The following is an 18,451-nucleotide window of genomic DNA, read 5'->3' as shown; positions in this document are numbered from 1 at the left end:
TGCTGTAGAGCTGGCAAACAAAAATGAAGCAACGTAATAAATATTTAGCTGTTAGTCTTTATCTGCATTAATAAACTGTTTGTTTGTTTTTTTTAAAAAAGGCAAAATGCAGGTTGGTGATCTGCCCTTTTTTATCATTTAGCACTCCTGAAAATGAAAGAAATCGAATGCAGGCCTCTTTGCTGAACATAAAGGAGTAGTGGACTTAGACTGTGACCTTGCTTGCCTGATATTGTTCCAAATAAAGGAAGTGCAAGCCAGTTATTCTGTCTCTGTGTCTAGGAAAGTAGAGCAAACCAATAAATGGCTGTAAGGACACAAGTGATGTCATTGTTTCTCTGGTATGGAATGACGTTACTAGATAACCTTAGCTATCACTGTTGCTTTTATCTGAACAATAGAGTTTGAATAGTTGGAAATGAGCTCAGGGCTTGCTATCTGAAACCAGTCTGTACAAGTTTGATCTTGGTGGCTGTTCACCTCCCCACTGTTGCAGCTGAATTTTACAAAATGACATGACGGCCTGATGTTGAGCTACTCAGCATGTTATCTTCACTGAATATTTGAGCAGATGCTCACTGGTTACCAACTCCAGCATGTCTGTCATTTGATGTGTAGTTAAGACATCAGAAGAAGAAACACAAACATGGCCCTGACCCATGATCCTGCTCACAATGGGACTCCCCCTACAATAAAATATGATGAACGGTCAGTAACTTCCTACTCAGGCAGGCCAAATGCAACCGCAGCACTCGCTGCTCAGACGCAGGCTCCCCTGCTGTACTGTACTGTACATATTTGGTGTGTGTGCGGTCAGGAAACCCCACAAAATGACTATGTTGTATTACGGCATGAGACAATGAGACACCAGGCCTAACCATAAACATGCGCATATGACAGCATGGAAATAGCTTTGACAAATTCCTTAAGGTTGAGAGAATGCCGAAGCCGGATTCAGTGCTGAGAACAGGAGAAGAAAAACCCAAAAAACCCAAAAATCTGTTATGTACATTTAAAAAAATGTTAAAAGATTTTTTTTAAATTTGACTTAACTGGCAATAATGTGGCTCATAATGTTATTACACTCCTCAAAAAAATGAAAGGAACACTTTAATCAGAGTTTATCATCAACTCAGTTAAACTTTCAGGATATTGATCTGGTCAGTTAAGTTTTGGAGGCGTTGTTAATCAGTTTAAGCTGCTTTGGTGTTGATGAACTGAGCAGCAGGTACAGGTCTTTGTCCTGAGCCACAGCCACCCCAAAACAGTGCTCAGTGAATTTAAGCATGGTAGGACGCCATCACTGAAAGAACTACACAGTTTAGAAACTCAACCACAAAATCTTACAGAGCGGCGTCTCTGTGTGGTAAAGCGTACCCACCAACTCTTTGCTAACTCAGCAACTGCAGAGTTCCAAACGTCCTCTGGGATTAAAATCAGCACGAAAACGTTGCACCGAAAACTTCGTAGCATAAGTTTTCATGGCCCAGCAACTCCTAGCAACGTCCTACAACAAGAAAAAGTTTTCCACTTTTGTATAATTTTATCTTAAATTCTGTTTCTATTCACAAGTGTTTTGACTGCGTCACTGTACAGTGCAATAGAGTAACATTCATATTAACATTTCCTATGAGCAAAAACGTCCTTGACTTTACTCTGCAAATGTATTTTAAGGAAGTTTAATAAAATGGCGTGATCTGTTTTAAAGTACGATGTCATTTCGATCGATGTCGTTTAGATGACCCAGGTGTAAGTGTAAGTGTTTGTCACGGCCGAGGCCGCCTCAAAAGTGAAAGGACTCAAATGCTGGACGCCGAACAAGCACGTAAGTAGTTTTAGAGACGACGTTTATTTACTCAGTAAGTGTTCATAAACTGGAAAGTGAGGTTAACAAGTGCGAAATGCCACAACTGAATCAAAGGGGTCTTAAGCAGCCTGGGCTAAGTAAGCAATCTGGGCCCGTATCCCTAAAGAATCTTTGTGCAAAAAGTGGCTCCTAGCGGCCAAATTCTAAGAAAATTCTCAGAGTCATGACGTTGTCTTAGAATTTCCCCTAAAAGTGACATGACAATCCCAGTTAATATAAAAGCTATTCCTCAAGATTCCTAGCGCTTAAAAGGGCTCCTAAGGCGAGATCTGCTAAGAGCAGGGAAGAGGACTTTTAGTGGCTTAGGAGTTCCCCTAAGCAGCTGCACAAAATGGCCAACAGAAGAGGCAGGAGAGATGTCCTGCAAACACTGGATGACAGGGAATTATTGAGATGCTACAGATTGGATCGTGCAGGAATCATGTTTGTGGTGGATCTCCTTAGAGATGCAATTACTTCACCAACTCGACGCCACAACGCTATTACACCGGAGACGAAAGTAATCACAACCCCGAGGTATTTGGCAACCGGGAAAATGCAATGCAGCAGTGATGACTTGGGTCTGCAATCACAGACATTGCTAAAAGCTGAGCCGTGTTACCCTCGTTAAGACCACACTGGACTTGTAACGTTGTGATTTCTACTTCATTAAGGACAGCCTCTTGAGATAGGCCATCTTGTTTTCAACGGGGTCCATATGGGAGTGAAAGTACAAAATATGCCAGCTAGGATATTAATATGAGCAAATAAGACACGAATCATTATTTGAACAGGGTGTAATGAGTTTAAGTTTTCACATATTTTAGATTCTAATGGCTATAACCCCTACAGCTTACTATTCATTTTCCAGATATTTTCTTGAATGTGAAATATTATTTACAATTACAGTCAGCATAAGATTAGAGTGTATAATTATGTTTATTGATTTGAGGGTACATCCTTTGCTCATTATCACCAAAAGCTCATTTCCATCAAACTTGTAGGATCAACCAATTACGGCTTTTGAAATGATGACTCATACCTAGCAACGGGGTCAACCACACCTCCTCACTAAGATAGGATTTTCCATCCATTCCTTGCTCAGAGTTCACTGAAAATGTTCTGGAATCACTTCTAAGCTAAAACTCCTGGCAAGGAATTTTTAGGTTAAGTTAGGAGCTCTCTGAGAGGATTCTCAGAATCTTTAGGGATACGGGCCCTGGTCTTGGTCAGTGGAAACAGCAGTTCCGGGGATTGGGCTGGAGGGAGAGTCACACTGGGTCCAGGGAAAGGGTCAGAGTTACTGTAAAAAGAGTACAGACGTTCAGGTATGGTTCAGGAGAAATATGGATAAGCTGTTCGTTCTGAATCTTCCTTCGTACTGCGTACTTGCCGCGGGTGGTCGGTGGTGACGTGGAGGGGTGAGTGGTCCGGGTGTGTGGTCCGAGATTCCTGGCGTGGAGGCAGGGAGGCAGGCAGGTGGTTCGGGTGAACAACCTGTGGGACTGTCAGGTGGTCCAGCGTCCGGGTTGGAGCTCTTCGGCAGAGATTAGTGTTTGGCAGCTTGGTGTGGCTATGAGAGAACCACACGATGAGACAAGGTAATTCACAAAGCGAGTGCAAAATCACGGTGGTGGCCTGCACTAACTAGGGTTAGCTGAGAATCTGGCGAAGACAGGTTGAGTGCGCTGGCCGTATGAGTCCCCGTCTAAATTACCCACAGGTGTGAGCAATCAGCAGAACACTGAGGCCCCTCCCAGGGGTGGAGATGCCGGCTCGGAGGGAGACACACTGGAACACACCCGGACCATGACAATGTTAGCATGATTGCTGTCCCCAAGTAGTCTATAAATTAGTGCTGTCAACATTAACATATTAACGCGTCAAAATTGTCAGTTGACTTAACGCAGATTAGTTCGTGTGAGGGGTTATTAGGCGTTAATGCAGCTCAGACGTGTTAACGCCGTCATCACTACTAATGCAATTAAAAATGTACTAATCTGGAGCGTACACTGTCTCAAAGTCGCTGGAATGTCTCTGTCAACGCATTTTGGGCAGTTTGTCCGAAGTTTGTCCATTCTGCGCTCCACATGGGTTGAGTGCGCTTTAATCGCGTTAATCGTGATGACTACGTTAACGCGTTTAGCTAACGCAGTAATTAACGACTTAACATTGACAGCACTACTACAAGTATAACACTATTACCTTGAAGTGATAGTTAGGGGGGGTTTCCAAGTTATTTTTCAGATTATAGAAAATTTGGTCTGCATTCTGCTCTCCTTAGTGCTCATTAGTTAGCTCAAAACTGTTAGTAAGATCCAAATGCCCCATTGCCAGCTACTGACACGTAGCTGACTAGCAACAGGAACCTTCGTGATAAGGTTAAGCTTGTAGTCAACATATCTGAGCTGAATAAAGTGCACCACTCTCCTGGTCACTAGTAAAAATTTAAGAAGAAACACCCAAGGAAACCAGTATTTACATTATTGGTCACCTGTTTTAATTTCAGTTGATTTCTGGGAGAGCAGACAAAAATAACCTGCATTTCTGAGAATCATTTACTTATTTGAGTAAGAAGCCCAAACAGGTACGTGTGTTTAGTCATGTTGCTTTCCTTTACACAAGTGTGGCATTCTTTAGCAAGTATCACGGTGTTCTTTATTAACTGCTTCAAACAGAGTTCATCTGGTAAATGGTTTCTTCTGATCAGAAACTGTAAAAAAACAACAACCAAAAAAAACAGCTTTTCCCAGAAACACGAACAACAGTGGGAAGGTGCATGTGGGAGGGGGAGAGGGAAAGTTAATTTAGGGAAGATGGTCAAGTGACTCATCGTCAGGTCAGAGGTTAAGGGTGTCTATGGGGTTCGCAGGATGCTGACATCACACACTGGGAGGGCGGAGGGTGCTCAGGCAGGGTTAAACTTAGAAACATGACATCACAGTATCAGGATTCCCCTGCCACTTTTTTCCATCTGTCTAAGCATACTGTATGTAATTCAGGCGTTTGAAATTTTCCATAATGTTTAACAGAACAGGAAACTGAGACAGTTGATGAGTTACTGTTTTAAGAATCATGTAACCTTGTGGACGAGATAATATTTATAGAACAGTTTAATTTCATGGACTTGGTGGGAAGTGGAAAATTCCACAGTTTATCATTGCTGTGGATTGCTGCTTTTTTCAAGCAGTATCAGGAGGTCATGTTACCCTGAATCTGCTCTGTTTAGTCTTACCTGGTCTGTAACTCAAACGTATCCGTTTCTTACTAATTCAGGCCTCCTGTCTCTCCTAAATGTTGTCGCATAACAAGAGGCCAAATCAACGTGTGAGTGAATTTGTCATTAGCATAATTAAGCAGCAGAAAATCATCTGAAGCTTCAGCTTTTAATGTTCTCTGGCACATTGTAATATATACACTGCTTAAACAAGTTAAAGCATTAGTTTGAAAAACTGTCACATCTCAATGGGACAAAAGAATGCTGGATATTTATTTTGGACTGAGTAATGTATTAGGCACCAAAGGATGACACATCATTTCACTGGAATGAAAATGATCTATCTACAGAGAGCTTAATTCAAAAAGTGAAAAAATGAAACTCAAAAAGGTCTCCTAAGCTCTCCTCCCTGATCTGGACCAGGGCATCACTGAGCTCCTGGCCAGTCTGAGGTAAAACCTGGCAGCGTTAGACTGAACCATGATGTTTCTGAGGTGTACTATTGGATTTAGGTTTGGTGCATGCGGGAGTCAGACATTGGTATCGACTCCTTCATCCTCCAGGAGCTGCGTACATACTATCACCACATGAAACCGGGCATTGTCATTCACCCTTGTGTTCCTCCATCGATATGCTCTCCAGACCATCACTGACCACTAAACCAGTCCTGACGACGTTACAGGCAGCATAAGATCATCCACAGCTGCTCTAGACCCTTTCACATCTGTCACATGTGCTCAGCGTGAACCTGCTTTCATTTGTGAAAAGCACAGTGCTGCCAATTCTGGTGCTCTATGCTATGGTGCTGGGCAGTGAGCACAGGCCCAACCAGAGGACGATTGTTTGGTCGGACACATTCACACCAGTGGCCTGCTGGAGGTCATTTTGTAGGGCTCTGTCAATGCTCGTCCTGGTCCACCTTGTACCACGATATAAAAAGGGATGAGCTTGCTTTTAGAGCCGGCCTCGTGTGGACAGTAAAGGAAATGCTGTACGGGCACTTCTGTACTGGCTACATTTTCAGAATTGAAGATTGCTTTTTGCCACAAACTAATAGTTGCTTAACAGAAATGATAAATATTTTAAAATAGTGCTGTAGCGCCATCACATCCACAATGATGTTGCAAGGCTTAAGCTGACTACTTTCTAGTCCATTTGGAATAAGTATGTGTTGCTGGTTTGTAGTATAGTCACCACAGCAAATTGGCTGGTATGTGAACACACACATAGAGCCGCGCTTACACTCACTGATGGCAACATTTACATCAGACAGAAGGTGTACCTCTAGCACAAAGAGCGTAGGCTTGGCCAAAACTCTTTAAATGCCTGTTGGTCCCATCTTTGAAAACACTGACTGACAAAAACTGCTCTCAATGAGTTCCTTGTAATATCTGAGCGATCTCACACGTGGTTGACATTACAGATGGTTAGCCAATATATTTTAATAACAGGACACAGCCACTACTGCAGTCCAGTCTATTCATTTTAAATAAACAGAGATTTGTTTGAAACTCAGTGTTAAGTACATGTCCAGACTCCACTTGAGTGCAGCTATTTAGGTCCAGCTCCTCTGCGGTTGTGCTTTAATAGGGACCTGGACAGGCCTTATTAGCGATAATCAATTCACTAACCTACATTCCTGCTCCTGAAGAAAAAGGACAGACGGGTCCTGGGTGAGCCAGTCCTGCAAAAGCCATCAACACTGTGCCACATTCCTTTCACTCTAAAGGAAAAGCGATGCTTCTTTCCCAGTTTCCAGGGGCTCCGGCAGTATTAGGTCTCGGAAAAGATGGAGCAGAAATGAAGTGGCTGTGTGCAGATTTGGCCTCGGTGCGTTATGATGCATGGAGTGAATGGAATCATTCAGTCAAACCTTTCAGCTCAGTGATGCTAGCAAAAACAATCGCCGATCCAAACCTGCACCTGTGAGTAACGCGACAGCGCACAAATACAAAATGTTCTCTTGTGACGTCAAATGTATTTTCCCCTGCCCGTGTCTCCGCACACTTCGAGAGTTCAAAGGTCACAGTGACACACTGCTGGCAGTTGGTACTGTCCGTGAAAGCCGCTCAGCTGCCTCTACTCATCTCGGACCACGTGATTTTTCCAAGAAAACGTCCTTGCAGTCTCTCTTTGAATAATTCCTTCCTGCACTATATCCCGCTCCAATTTCCTGTTCCCACAGAAAATACATTAAAACAAAGGAGAGCTGGATGTTTTAAATATGCAGTTTCGTTTATGATATTTGGGACGTAAAGCAGATGTCAAGAGTCTGCATCGAGTGTTTCTTTAACCGTGTTTACACTGGGCTTTAACTTCATGGTTTGCTACAGTTTCGTGCAACTTTGTGAAGAAAATTACAGCTCGCCAAGGCATGAATTAAATCCCTCAATGCTGGGATCAAGTGTTTATTCAAACGGAGCAAAAGGCAGAGTGGGAACTTAAACTTGTCAAACATAAATGTATTCAATTTACTTCACCCCCGACAACTCCGGTCTAGACCCGAGAGACAAATCTGGGGCCTATGCATAGGCAGGCTCACGACCCTTTTATTAGTTGTCATTTCTATGAGAATTACAAATTCAAGCTTCACGTGATCCCATTCATCTGTAGAGGTTATTAGGACATCAGTAATAAAGTGAGAAAGCCTGCATGGTGTGATTTGATTGACAGGTGTCCTGTCATAGGCAGCTGTAGCCAGTCGGTGTCTGCTAGACCTCCCCTCAGCTAACTGGAGTAACTGAACTAGACATGTTCACTGTGTTTGTGCAGTTGGAGCATTTTCATTTTCAAATAATATGTCTTACTTTGTGGCACAAACCATCTGAGATCATAGTTCAGTTTCACTGAATAAGTTCTAGGCTTTTATTAGTCTTCTGTCTCAGGGATTTTATTAATGTGACTGTCGATAATACCTGTGCAGCTTCCAGATGTAATCTGCTTACCGAGCTTGCCAGCGTTAGCTGACAATTTAGCTCCCTCTCATTCTGCTACTTCTACTTCTGGCTATAAAAAACCAACATGGCGAAGCCAAAACCAATGGGTAATTTCACGGTGGCTTTGTCCATTTTTTATGTAAAGTCTATGGTCTATATACTCCCATGTTAACAGCGTGGTACATAAAAACAGCTAATGGCCTCAATGGGTAGCTTCTCCCATCATTCCCTCGTTGAAAAGTCCATTTTTGTGTAGAACTGATCCATTTGTACACATTTAAACGTTAAAGTTAGGGGTGTTTGACAGGAGGAATAAGCAACTCTTTGGACAGTGGAGGAGGGAAGGCAGCCATGTGCAGCGTGCATACCAGGGCTCGGCCCAAATGTCAGCACTGCTACTGTTTTTAATTAAGACATGGTACACAGGGAGGAGAGAAGGAGAAGATCAAGGAGGAAGATGGTTTGGAACAGCTGGATGTGGCAAAGCTAATCTGTATTCATACCAGCTGTGCAAGCAGCGGGAAAGGGCGGTACTCTGCAAAACACTGCAGCAGTGCTGATAAATGAGCTGGAATTGATCTACATTTGAAAGCAATCAAGCTGTTGAAGTCTCCTAAATACATTTCAGTCATAGAAAGCGTTCAGGAATAATAAGTGCAAATTTGGATTTGAACCAGAATACTTTTGATGATAATCAACTACAGTGGTGTGAAAAGTGTTTGCCCCCTTCCTGATTTCCTATTTTTTTGCATATTTGTCACACTTGCATGTTTCAGATCATCAAACAAATTTTAACATTAGACAAAGATAACCCGAGTAAATACAAAATGCAGTTTTTAAACGATAATTTCAGGGATTTAAGGGAGAAAAGTAATCCAAACCTTCCCGGTCCTGTGTGAAAAAGTAATTGCCCATCTTCTTAAATCCTAAATTAGTTGTGATTGACCACATTTTTTGGAAAGCTGAGTTCAGTTTCACTAAACACAATCAGGTCTGATTATTGGCAGCCCTGTTGAGCCCATATCATACCATGATCTAAAGAAACCACTGAGAAACAAAGTTACTGGCATCTGTCAATCTGGAAAGGCTTAAGGCCCAAGGCTTTGGGACTCCATTGAACCACACCGAACCATTATCTACAAATCAAGAAAACTTGGAACAGTGGTGAAGCTTCCCAGGAGCAACCAACCGACCAAAATTACTCCAAGAGCTCTTGGGTTGTGCAGCGGGACAATGATCCAAAACACACACCGGCAGGTCCACCTCTCAATGGCTTAAGAAAAACTAAATAAAGACTTTGGAGTGGCCGATCTAGATGCTGTGGCAGGGGTGGTTAACTCCAGGCATCGAGGGCTGGTGTCCTGCAGGTTTTAGATGTGTCCTTGAGCCAACACAGCTGATTTAAATGGCTAAATGACCTCAACATGTCGCGAAGTTCTCCAGAGGTAATGAACTAATCATGTGATTGTGGTGTGTTGACCCAGGGTAATAGCTAAAACTTGCAGGACACCGACCCTCGAGCCCTGGAGTTGCCCACCCCTGTGCTGTGGCGTGACCTTTAAAAGGCGGTTCATGCTCAAAAACCCTCCAATGTGTCTCAATTACAACAATTCTGCAAAGAATAGTGATGTAAAAGACTCACTGCCAGTTATCAAAAAACTCTTGATTGCAGTTGTTGCTGCGAAGGGTGGCTCAACCAGTTATTAGGTTTAGGGGTCAATCAATTTTTCACACAGGGCCCTTCTAGGTTTGGATTTTTTTCCCCCTTAATAATAAACACTTTCATTTAGATACTGCATTTTGTGTTTACTTGTGTTATCTTTGTCTAATATTTAAATTTGTTCGATGATCTGAAACATTTAACTGTGACAAACATGCAAAAAAATAGGAAATCAGGAAGAGGGCAAACACTCTCACACCATTTAGTTTCATGTCATTTAGCTTTTCAGCTTTTTTGCCCTCAAAAGTTTTTGCTTAGCAGTAAGTTAGCCCAGGAATTCAGATATGTTTTGTTGGTGGGTTTTTTGTTGTTGTTTGTTTCCAGATTTGAAAAGTAAAGAAAAAATCCGGGAAATCGCCAAACAGTTTTTGTCCATCCATCCATCTTCCGCTTATCCGGGCTTGGGTCGCGGGGGCAACAGGTTAAGCAGAGGCCCAGACCTCCCTCTCCCCAGCCACCTCCTCTAGCTTATCCGGGAGAACACCAAGGCGTTCCCAGGCCAGCCCAGAGATATAATCTCTCCAGCATGTCCTGGGTCTGCCCCAGGGCCTCCTCCCAGCCAGTCTTGGTAGCCCGCCAGGGCCTCTGCTCCTGGCTGCTGCCCGGCACACAGTGCACCCGACCTCTACTGCGCCTCCTGCGGGTGGTTGCCTGCAGGAGGATGGGCCCATGTCCCCTTTTCGGGCTGTGCCTAGCCGAGCCCCATGTACTAAGGCCCGGCCACCAGACGCTCGCCCTTGGGCAACCTCCCCGGGCCTGGCTCCAGGGCGGGGCCCCGGTAACCCTATCCCGGACAGGGTAAACTGTTCCCTCGGTGATATTCTCATAAGGGTCATCTGAATCGCTCGTTGTCTGGTCCCTCACCCAGGACCAACTTGCCATGGGAGACCCTACCAGGGGGCAAAAGCTCCATAGCCCCTGGGATCCCTGAGACACACAAACCCCTCCACTACGATAAGGTAGCGATTCACGGAGGGGAGTCAGTTTTTTTTTTGTTTTTTTTTTAATTTTGTAAGGAAGCTGAATATCCGTTTCATTAGCCACAAACCACAAAAAAAGTTATTGGGTAACTTTTCAATACAGAGTCTTTTGTCCTTTGTAACGCCTTTAATCTACATGCAACAGTTTATCACAAACTCGATGTCTACAAATGATGAAAACTGTGAGCAATAACATGATCATTCTTCCTTGAATGTTGTTTTTAAATACACATTCACATTTAGGTCAGATTTTAACTATGCAGTGAGGAAATATAATTTTGTGTATCATACCCTAACCTTCTAATCTTACATAATCTGATAGAAGTATTGAAATGAACCTGCGTCAAATGTAATGAACAACCGTGGTAGATCCGAGATGAGCAAACGCACCAGAAGGTTGAGTGTTTGTGAGATGACTAAGATAACGGGTAGAGATCCTCTCTGCCAGTTTAATCAAAACACTGTTATTGCAAGCTATCTAAACACCTTTGTGAATATCTTAACAGCTAGAAAAAATACTTGCATAATGTGACTGTGTTTCCATGCTGTGCATAAATGTTTGTGTAGAGTCTCCGGTCTGGATTAGGGGGGGATTCCAGTCATGTAGGATGACTTGCCTCCTGCTCTGGTTTGTACAGCTATGAACAACAAAACACACACCCTCTGGTCTCAGCAGGGTATGGTTCATGACTAACCACAGAAAGACTGAGCCATCCAAAAGAAGAGGTTTTAAAGGACACACTCCAAACAAGAGTTAGATTTTGTTTGGTTTTCCCCTTTTTCTTTTCTAAAATACCTTTCACCATTTATAAGTTTCTAAAAGTTTCTGAGAAATTATGTTTTGCTCCATCCATCACCACCAGGTTGTACCTAAGTTGTACTTTGGGGTGACTTTAGCTCAGTTGGTAGAGCAGGTCAGCTACTAATTGGATGCCAAATATCCTTGAGCAAGATACTAACCCCCAGTTGCTCTCATACGTCCATTGGAGTATAATTGTGTGTGGATTTTAGCTAGAAAGCACTTGCATAAAACAAAGTGCTTGTGTAAATGGGTGTATGAGGCAAGTGCTCATTTAGAGTACAAAAGTGCGATATAAGAACCATCTACCGGTGATTCCCTGTTCCAGATCTGGGGAGAAATCTCTCAGGACACTATCTGTCATCCCATCCCAAGAAACATGCACACCAGCACATGGGGGCAATAAAAACTACTGCTCACTATTTTGAGTTACTGCAATGACATTTTAGCAAATTGGACTAGTGTCCCGCGTTTCTAATTCCCGGGGTGTCTTTGAATTCAGCCCACTGTAGGTTGATCCTTTTCTTTTCCATCAAATGATGTGGCATCCTTTCATAGATCCAGTTCAAATCAGTTTAGATATCCAGCGTGATTTTCACGGACAGAAATGAACTTCTTTGCCTTTCAGTGTAAAAGTAACTTTTTAGATTCAGGTTTACTGGTTTCGTAAATGTAAAGTAATTTGAAACAAATGAGTGCATTAATTCTTAGTTTTTGTGGTTTCCTATACCTTTTTATCTAAAGGACTACTCTGTCAGCTCTAAACATTTCATAACTTTTGCATGGAGTTGAAGGCCTTTATCTTGAGAAAGAGCCCAACAGCAAACATTCTTCCTGTCCTTAAACACTTGCCTATGATGACAAAGCAGGTGGCTTGACCACCAGAAGACACCACCGGCCATTTCCATCACTACTCCATCAGCACTTTAGTGCTTGGAAGCATCCACCCCGGAAACTTCTATCCTCGGGATTGTTTTCCAGACAGCTGCCTCCCTCATGGAAATACACCAGGACAGACCCTAATGGAAGCCAGATGAGTTTAAATTCCACAACAATAATTACCACACTGCATTAAATGGCTTTTACTGTACACACTTTAACACAATGGACATCTGCCACAGTTTTGGGCGGATGTTTGTCCAGGAAGTTGCTATGACAACTTTTTGAAGTCTGCTCTAGTGATGGATCCTGGAACTACTGCATGTGTCATGATTATGTCACTCTTGGTTTGGGGGCATGTGTAAAATTTGTTCTGAAGGTTTATGGTCTGAGTGAGGAAAATGGCTGACTGCTGTTCCAAGTACTTGAAACAAATTTTAGGAGGTCTTAGATACAAATTAGGACTTTAACTTTGAAAGTCCTCGTTGTAAAAAGTAATTGTAACAAACAGGGACAGTTTTACTAAGAAATGATACCAGATAAGGACCTGTTGACATTATTTTGAACATCAGATATGAACAGTTTAATATTTTAGTAATTTTCTGTCTATCCACTTTAAATATGTAGCTAAAACCTGTAGGTTAGCTTAACTTAGCAAAGAGGCTGTTTACAGTGGTAACAAAATTCTGTGTCCTAGCACCTCTTAAGTAAATTAACCCTAACACGGTGTGCTGAACCATTTATCTCTACTTACAAACAAAAGAGTTTTAAAGTAGAGACACGACTTATTGAAAAATGTTAACTAAACAAAGATCAAGTACAACTTCTTTCAGAGGGCAAAAACAAAATATCTTAAAGTGACAATAAAGCTCATCACTCAAACTGAGTACGAGCTCTAATTCAGTTATTAGATGCTGCTCTTTATAACTGTAAAACGTTGGTTCACCTGTAGCCATAATATAAATAACCCTTGATTCTCTAAATTGTATGCATTTGGATTCAACCCCTGGTCTTACCAGACTTGTACCCACCATCGTCGTTTAAAGCACCTTATGTCATCCCTGCAGGGTTCTGGTCTAATAAATGTTTATTTGCACTGGCCACCTATCCACTTAATATTGCTCCAAATCAAATTTACCCTCCTGCTTTCAGTTAAAACACGGAGCAGTTTCAAAGGGTTCCACTCCTGTCAGGTGTATGAATTCAGTCAGTAACTTAGCAGGGACCTGCGTGATAAACGTTACTGGCCTCTTGAGGCTCACTTAGTCCCCAGGCAGAGTTTTGATGTGGGCGAACTGTCTTTGGTCTCGCTGCGGTCAGACTCTTGAAAAGGATTCTGGGTCGGGGTCCCCCCTGCTCTCGTCGTCTGCCTAAACCATCATGCCTCATGTCTTCTCCTTGATGTGGCAGCTTTGAGTGGCCATAATAAAAATTAAGACATCATAAATGCAGGATGGATGCACCATGTGTTTTCCTTTATAATGCACGAGCCCCTAGTGAGAGGTTTAACTCCCGCTGCAACTCGAGCAACTGAACCCTTCTCTGCAAGGTTTTCATCGTGTTGTGTGTGTCTGTGTGTGTTTGTGTGTCATACTGACAGACCGCGAGTAATTCACTGTGGCGCAGAAGACAACTGTTGGTGGGTTGGTTGAATATAGAAGTTGACTTGCTGCTGCTATAATAAATAGTTTTGGCATTAGCAATGGATGAAATGATTTTATAAGGCTTTTCAGCATCTTTTTGTGTTGTGTTGATTCTGAAAGCTGAAAACTTGCCGACATTTATTTCTGATTAATCCTGAGATTGATTTGCCAGTTCGAATTTGTCAATTCGCTGGGACGAATGAATATGTTTCCACTGGATACAGACCTGCCCTCCAGTCACAGATGGAAGCGTTCAACATGTCACATGGATTTGTTTTGAAGTTAGGAAGGCATGATTCACCTCAGACACCAACCTGAGGAACAGTCCCGGCTGACTCACACAAGCTTTGCATACAGCTATGCGGAGGGGCCGGTGAGGTTGGCGGATGGGTTTCCCTGAAGTATTTCTACCATGTGCCACCTCCGATCGTCTGCCACTTTTACTGTAACTCGAGGGGAGCCTGTGTGTTCCCAAAGAAGGACCTAGACTGGTAAAATCACCCACCGTATAATTAGCTTTTTTAGCATGTGACTTCTTAACATCTTTACCACACTGGATGCCTTTTACAGACTGCTGGGAACAAAAGGCTGAACGGTGAAGCTGAAGTTTCAGACCAACATTTCCACATCGGACAGCTCCGAGACGCTGACGGCCACCGAGGTTTTTTCTTTTCGAAGATGGAAACTTGTTTTGTCATACTCTCTCCTTAAAAATATCAATCACTGTCAAGTAAAGACTTTTCCCATAAAATAGACTCCCTCATGTCTGAAGAAAAGCTTACCGCCACAGTTTAAACCAGTCGCTCCTTTTTATAGATGAAATCTTCAGAAAACATTTAAAGTTTTAACTCCAGCTCTCAATAGAAATGAGACAGTGCTTTGCAAAGAATTTCATTTCTGCTTTCCAAACCTTTTAAAATTTAAACCCAAGTGTCATTAAATGTGTTTTATTTAGAGACTTTAAACACGACAAAACAGACATGACTTAAGCTCACAAATATGACTTCTAGTCCTGTTAGTGAGCAAGCTAACTGACAGTCGTTGACCTCGCTTGCTCACAGAGCTTTTATCCTGCTCAGCCGCTTTGCTAATGAAACGCTGCACAATAGCTTTGATAGCAAGAAGCCAGAGGGGAGACCAAAACTGAAAATAAAGAGTATATATGGATTTAAATGCTGTGTTAGGTTTTAAGTGTAGGGAAGCTATGGCACAGCTAAGTTAGTTTGACCTACTGTTGCTGTAAAGGTATGCAGAAGCATCTTTGATGGCACAACATGTGGAACCTTGAAGCAGGTGGACTTCTGCAGCAGAAGACCGCATCAGGTGCCACACCTGTCACTCACGACAATTTGGCTCAAACATCATGAACACATATCCATCACAGATCCATCCTTGCTTATAGCAACACTTCAGGCTGGTGGTGTTGTGGAGTGGATGCTTTCTTGGCTCACTTTCGGCCCCCATAGCACCAACTAAGTATCATTTAAACACCACAGCATGCCCAAGGACTGTTCCTGACCCTTTATCATCTCTTTATGAACACACATGTTCTAATGGCTGCTTTCAGCAGGATAACACACCATGCCATAAGATCAAATCATTTGAAACAGCTTGAACAGGACAATGAGTTCACTGTACTCTAACCAATTAAGAACCTTTCAGATGTGCTGAAACAGGAGATTCCAGGAGACAAATCTGCAGCAACTGTGTGACGCTGGCATGTCAACATAGACAAGAATCTGTGAGAGTGTTTCCGGCCTTGCTGGATCTCTGATTTGACGAATTAAAACAGTTCTAAACAAAACGGGGAAGCAAGCTCTATCCAGTGAGACTTCTTCTTTCCTTGTTACAGACATTTCAGGAAGAGTTTCTGCTGTTCTGCATTTATTAGCAGTTTTAGTGTAGCTTTAGCAGTTGTTGGACCTGAACACAGCAGCACAGGAGCCCCACTGACATCTAATTTTATCAAGGTGTTAATGCAGAACTAGAGGAAGTTTAAATATTATAAACCGGGTCAGCCACTAGCATGGACTTTGTGTAAATTCAGCACACGTTTTTCTTTTTAAGTTGAAATCCAAGTATTTTGCACCAACCTGCCAGAAGCATGTAATGCAAGATTTGAAATGTAAAATATTGAGACCGTCTTTCACACTGTCATGTTATCCCTACAGATGACACACAGTGACATCCTTGGTGTCACAAATGACTCTTCAAATAGTTCCTGGATGTCTAAATTTGATAGTTTTGGCGATCAGTCTTAATCTTTGTCTAGCTGATATTGTAATTTCAGCTGAGCTGTTTTTGTGGTCAGTGAAGAAACAAGGAGATAATAGCGAGGCCTCGTCAGTTTGTTGGGAAGCACAGGATGTGGTCTTCTCTTCTTGACAAGTCTGCCGTCATCGCCATGCAAATGGGAATGACTGGAAGCAATGTGTCCAGACAGAGTGGGTGGCTGCAGCCCTTTCCACCCTGAACAGAAGATAAATAGACACCCACACTCTACTGCTACTGCTGGGCTCTTCTCAGACACTTGTTGAACCTCAGGCATCTTATCATTTGTCATGTGACGCACACATGTAACCGCTGTACAAGTTTGGAACTCCTGACTGCTCTCCTACTTCCCACAGTCTTTAAAACAACGAGAAAACACAGGTCTGATTTAGATGTCAGCTCCGTTTCTGCTAATTAAGAGAGTTAGGACAAATTATGCAATAGAAAAACTTGTTGAATCTTGTTGAAGGATGTGGAGGTGTTGAGTTGTGCAGCAGTAGATTTGCAAGACAAGCAGAAAGATCCTTGGCCAGATAGAAGCATAAGTGGAATTTAAACAACACAAGAAATTCATTCCAGCTCAGTGTAGTGCGAACACTTTTCAGTTAGGTTATGGTCTCAGATGTGCTGTTGTGTAATTTAGGGATATGCAACGCTTTTGCACAAAACTAAAGTGGTGACATGGCTTTACACAATAAGGTGCTTCGAAATCACACAATAAAGCTCTGATATTAACTGATCTTGATAGTCGCAGGTTCCCAAATGGGGTTTGTAATCAGCAGGATTTAATGTGGGTGTCAATCATAGACTGTATATAGAAGATGACCATTGCCATCGCAGGATATGAGCATGTTTAGATGGGAGGAGTGACAATGAAATGCTACCTAGCTTGGATAGAGTAAGGTGTATTTTAATCTGAAAGCCTGTTTTAGCGAGTGCTGCAAAAAAAAGCTTAAAAACTAAATTTCTTTCCTGCACCCGTAAACACATCAGTCTTGATGTAACCGTACCCCAGAGCATGAACTGTTTTAGTATTTTGTCATCTGTTTTGCTCTGAATGTAACCAAATTAAAAAAAAAAGAAGAAAAACATCTCGTATCTGATAAGACTTGAAATTATCCAAATAAACTTTAAGCCTATAAGGAAAGTTGTTTATGTCACGGTCAGTGGGAGCTGACTGTGTGTTTGAGTGAATAGTAGGACCCAAATGCAGACACGGTAGGAGATGGAACTGAGTTCTAAACAAAAGGCGAGCCGTTTGTGAACACAAAAACAAAGCAAGAGCGAACAGGGCCAACCCTAACCTGAAACTAACCTGGGAAACCAGAGACATGGACATGAAACCGGACAGGTACGTGTGACTATGGAACTATGAAATAAACCGAACATGAACCTGATCAGTACGAAGAACTCTGAGACATGATGTCGCTAGACATGCAAACAAAGACTGAAAGAAAACACAGACTAAATACACACAGGAAGCGATCGGGGGAAGTGGAAACACATGGGGAAAACAGCTGACTAGAATGACATCATCAGTAACACTAAGCATAGAACATAGAAACAAGACTTTCAAAGTAAAACAGGAACATAATGGGATGCAGACATGACACATGACAGGTTAAAGACACACGAACCAACAAGGGAGACTTGAACAGAGGAGTGATGACACAAAGGCATCGAATACACAAAGAACTAAAACTGAGCAACCTTGGAGCTTAAGATGACTAAATGAACTTAAACATAAACAATGAATATCGGAATACAGGGAAAATTCAAAACACTGGGTCACACGACTCAGGACAGTTTACTGTTGTCATAAATGAAGTGAGACATTATATTTATCTTTTAGATGTAAACCTGAAGAAGTCCAGTTTCTTTCCTTCCGAGCTCCTTGGACTTTTTATGGCTAGACGAGGTGACTGGAAGTAACACAGGTTTAGAAGCACTTTTACTTTTCAGTCCTGGAGGCACCATCCATCTTTTATATGCAGCCTATGCTTTGAAGGCAGTTTGAAATCTGTGCGATATTGATGGATTTCACAACTATTTATTAAAAAAAAGAGAGGCAAAAGCAAGATTTGATTTCATGAAAATGAGGAGGATGATGACTTAAACCTTGTTACCAAAGTTACATTTCAGTCCATGACTCTAAGGCAC

General features: G+C 42.3%; 1 protein-coding gene and 1 long non-coding RNA gene across 3 annotated transcripts in view; one reads left to right on the top strand and one right to left on the bottom strand.

Annotated features, from left to right (window-relative positions):
• Positions 1–18,451, top strand: part of syn3 (synapsin III) — a 129,835-nt gene that overhangs the window by 84,461 nt on the left and 26,923 nt on the right. The gene's annotated exons all lie outside the window — the stretch shown is intronic.
• Positions 2,055–6,991, bottom strand: LOC308399127. The gene is made up of 4 exons (XR_013972079.1): positions 6,695–6,991; positions 3,495–3,637; positions 3,236–3,419; positions 2,055–3,149 (listed from the first exon to the last, which is right to left on the bottom strand). It is a non-coding gene; the product is annotated as an uncharacterized lncRNA (long non-coding RNA).

This window comes from Rhamphochromis sp. 'chilingali', assembly GCF_963969265.1.
Source record: "Rhamphochromis sp. 'chilingali' genome assembly, chromosome: 7".
NCBI classification, from domain to species: domain Eukaryota; kingdom Metazoa; phylum Chordata; class Actinopteri; order Cichliformes; family Cichlidae; genus Rhamphochromis; species Rhamphochromis sp. 'chilingali'.
Note: the sequence above shows the minus strand (reverse complement) of the source record. Positions and strands in the feature narration are given on the sequence as shown.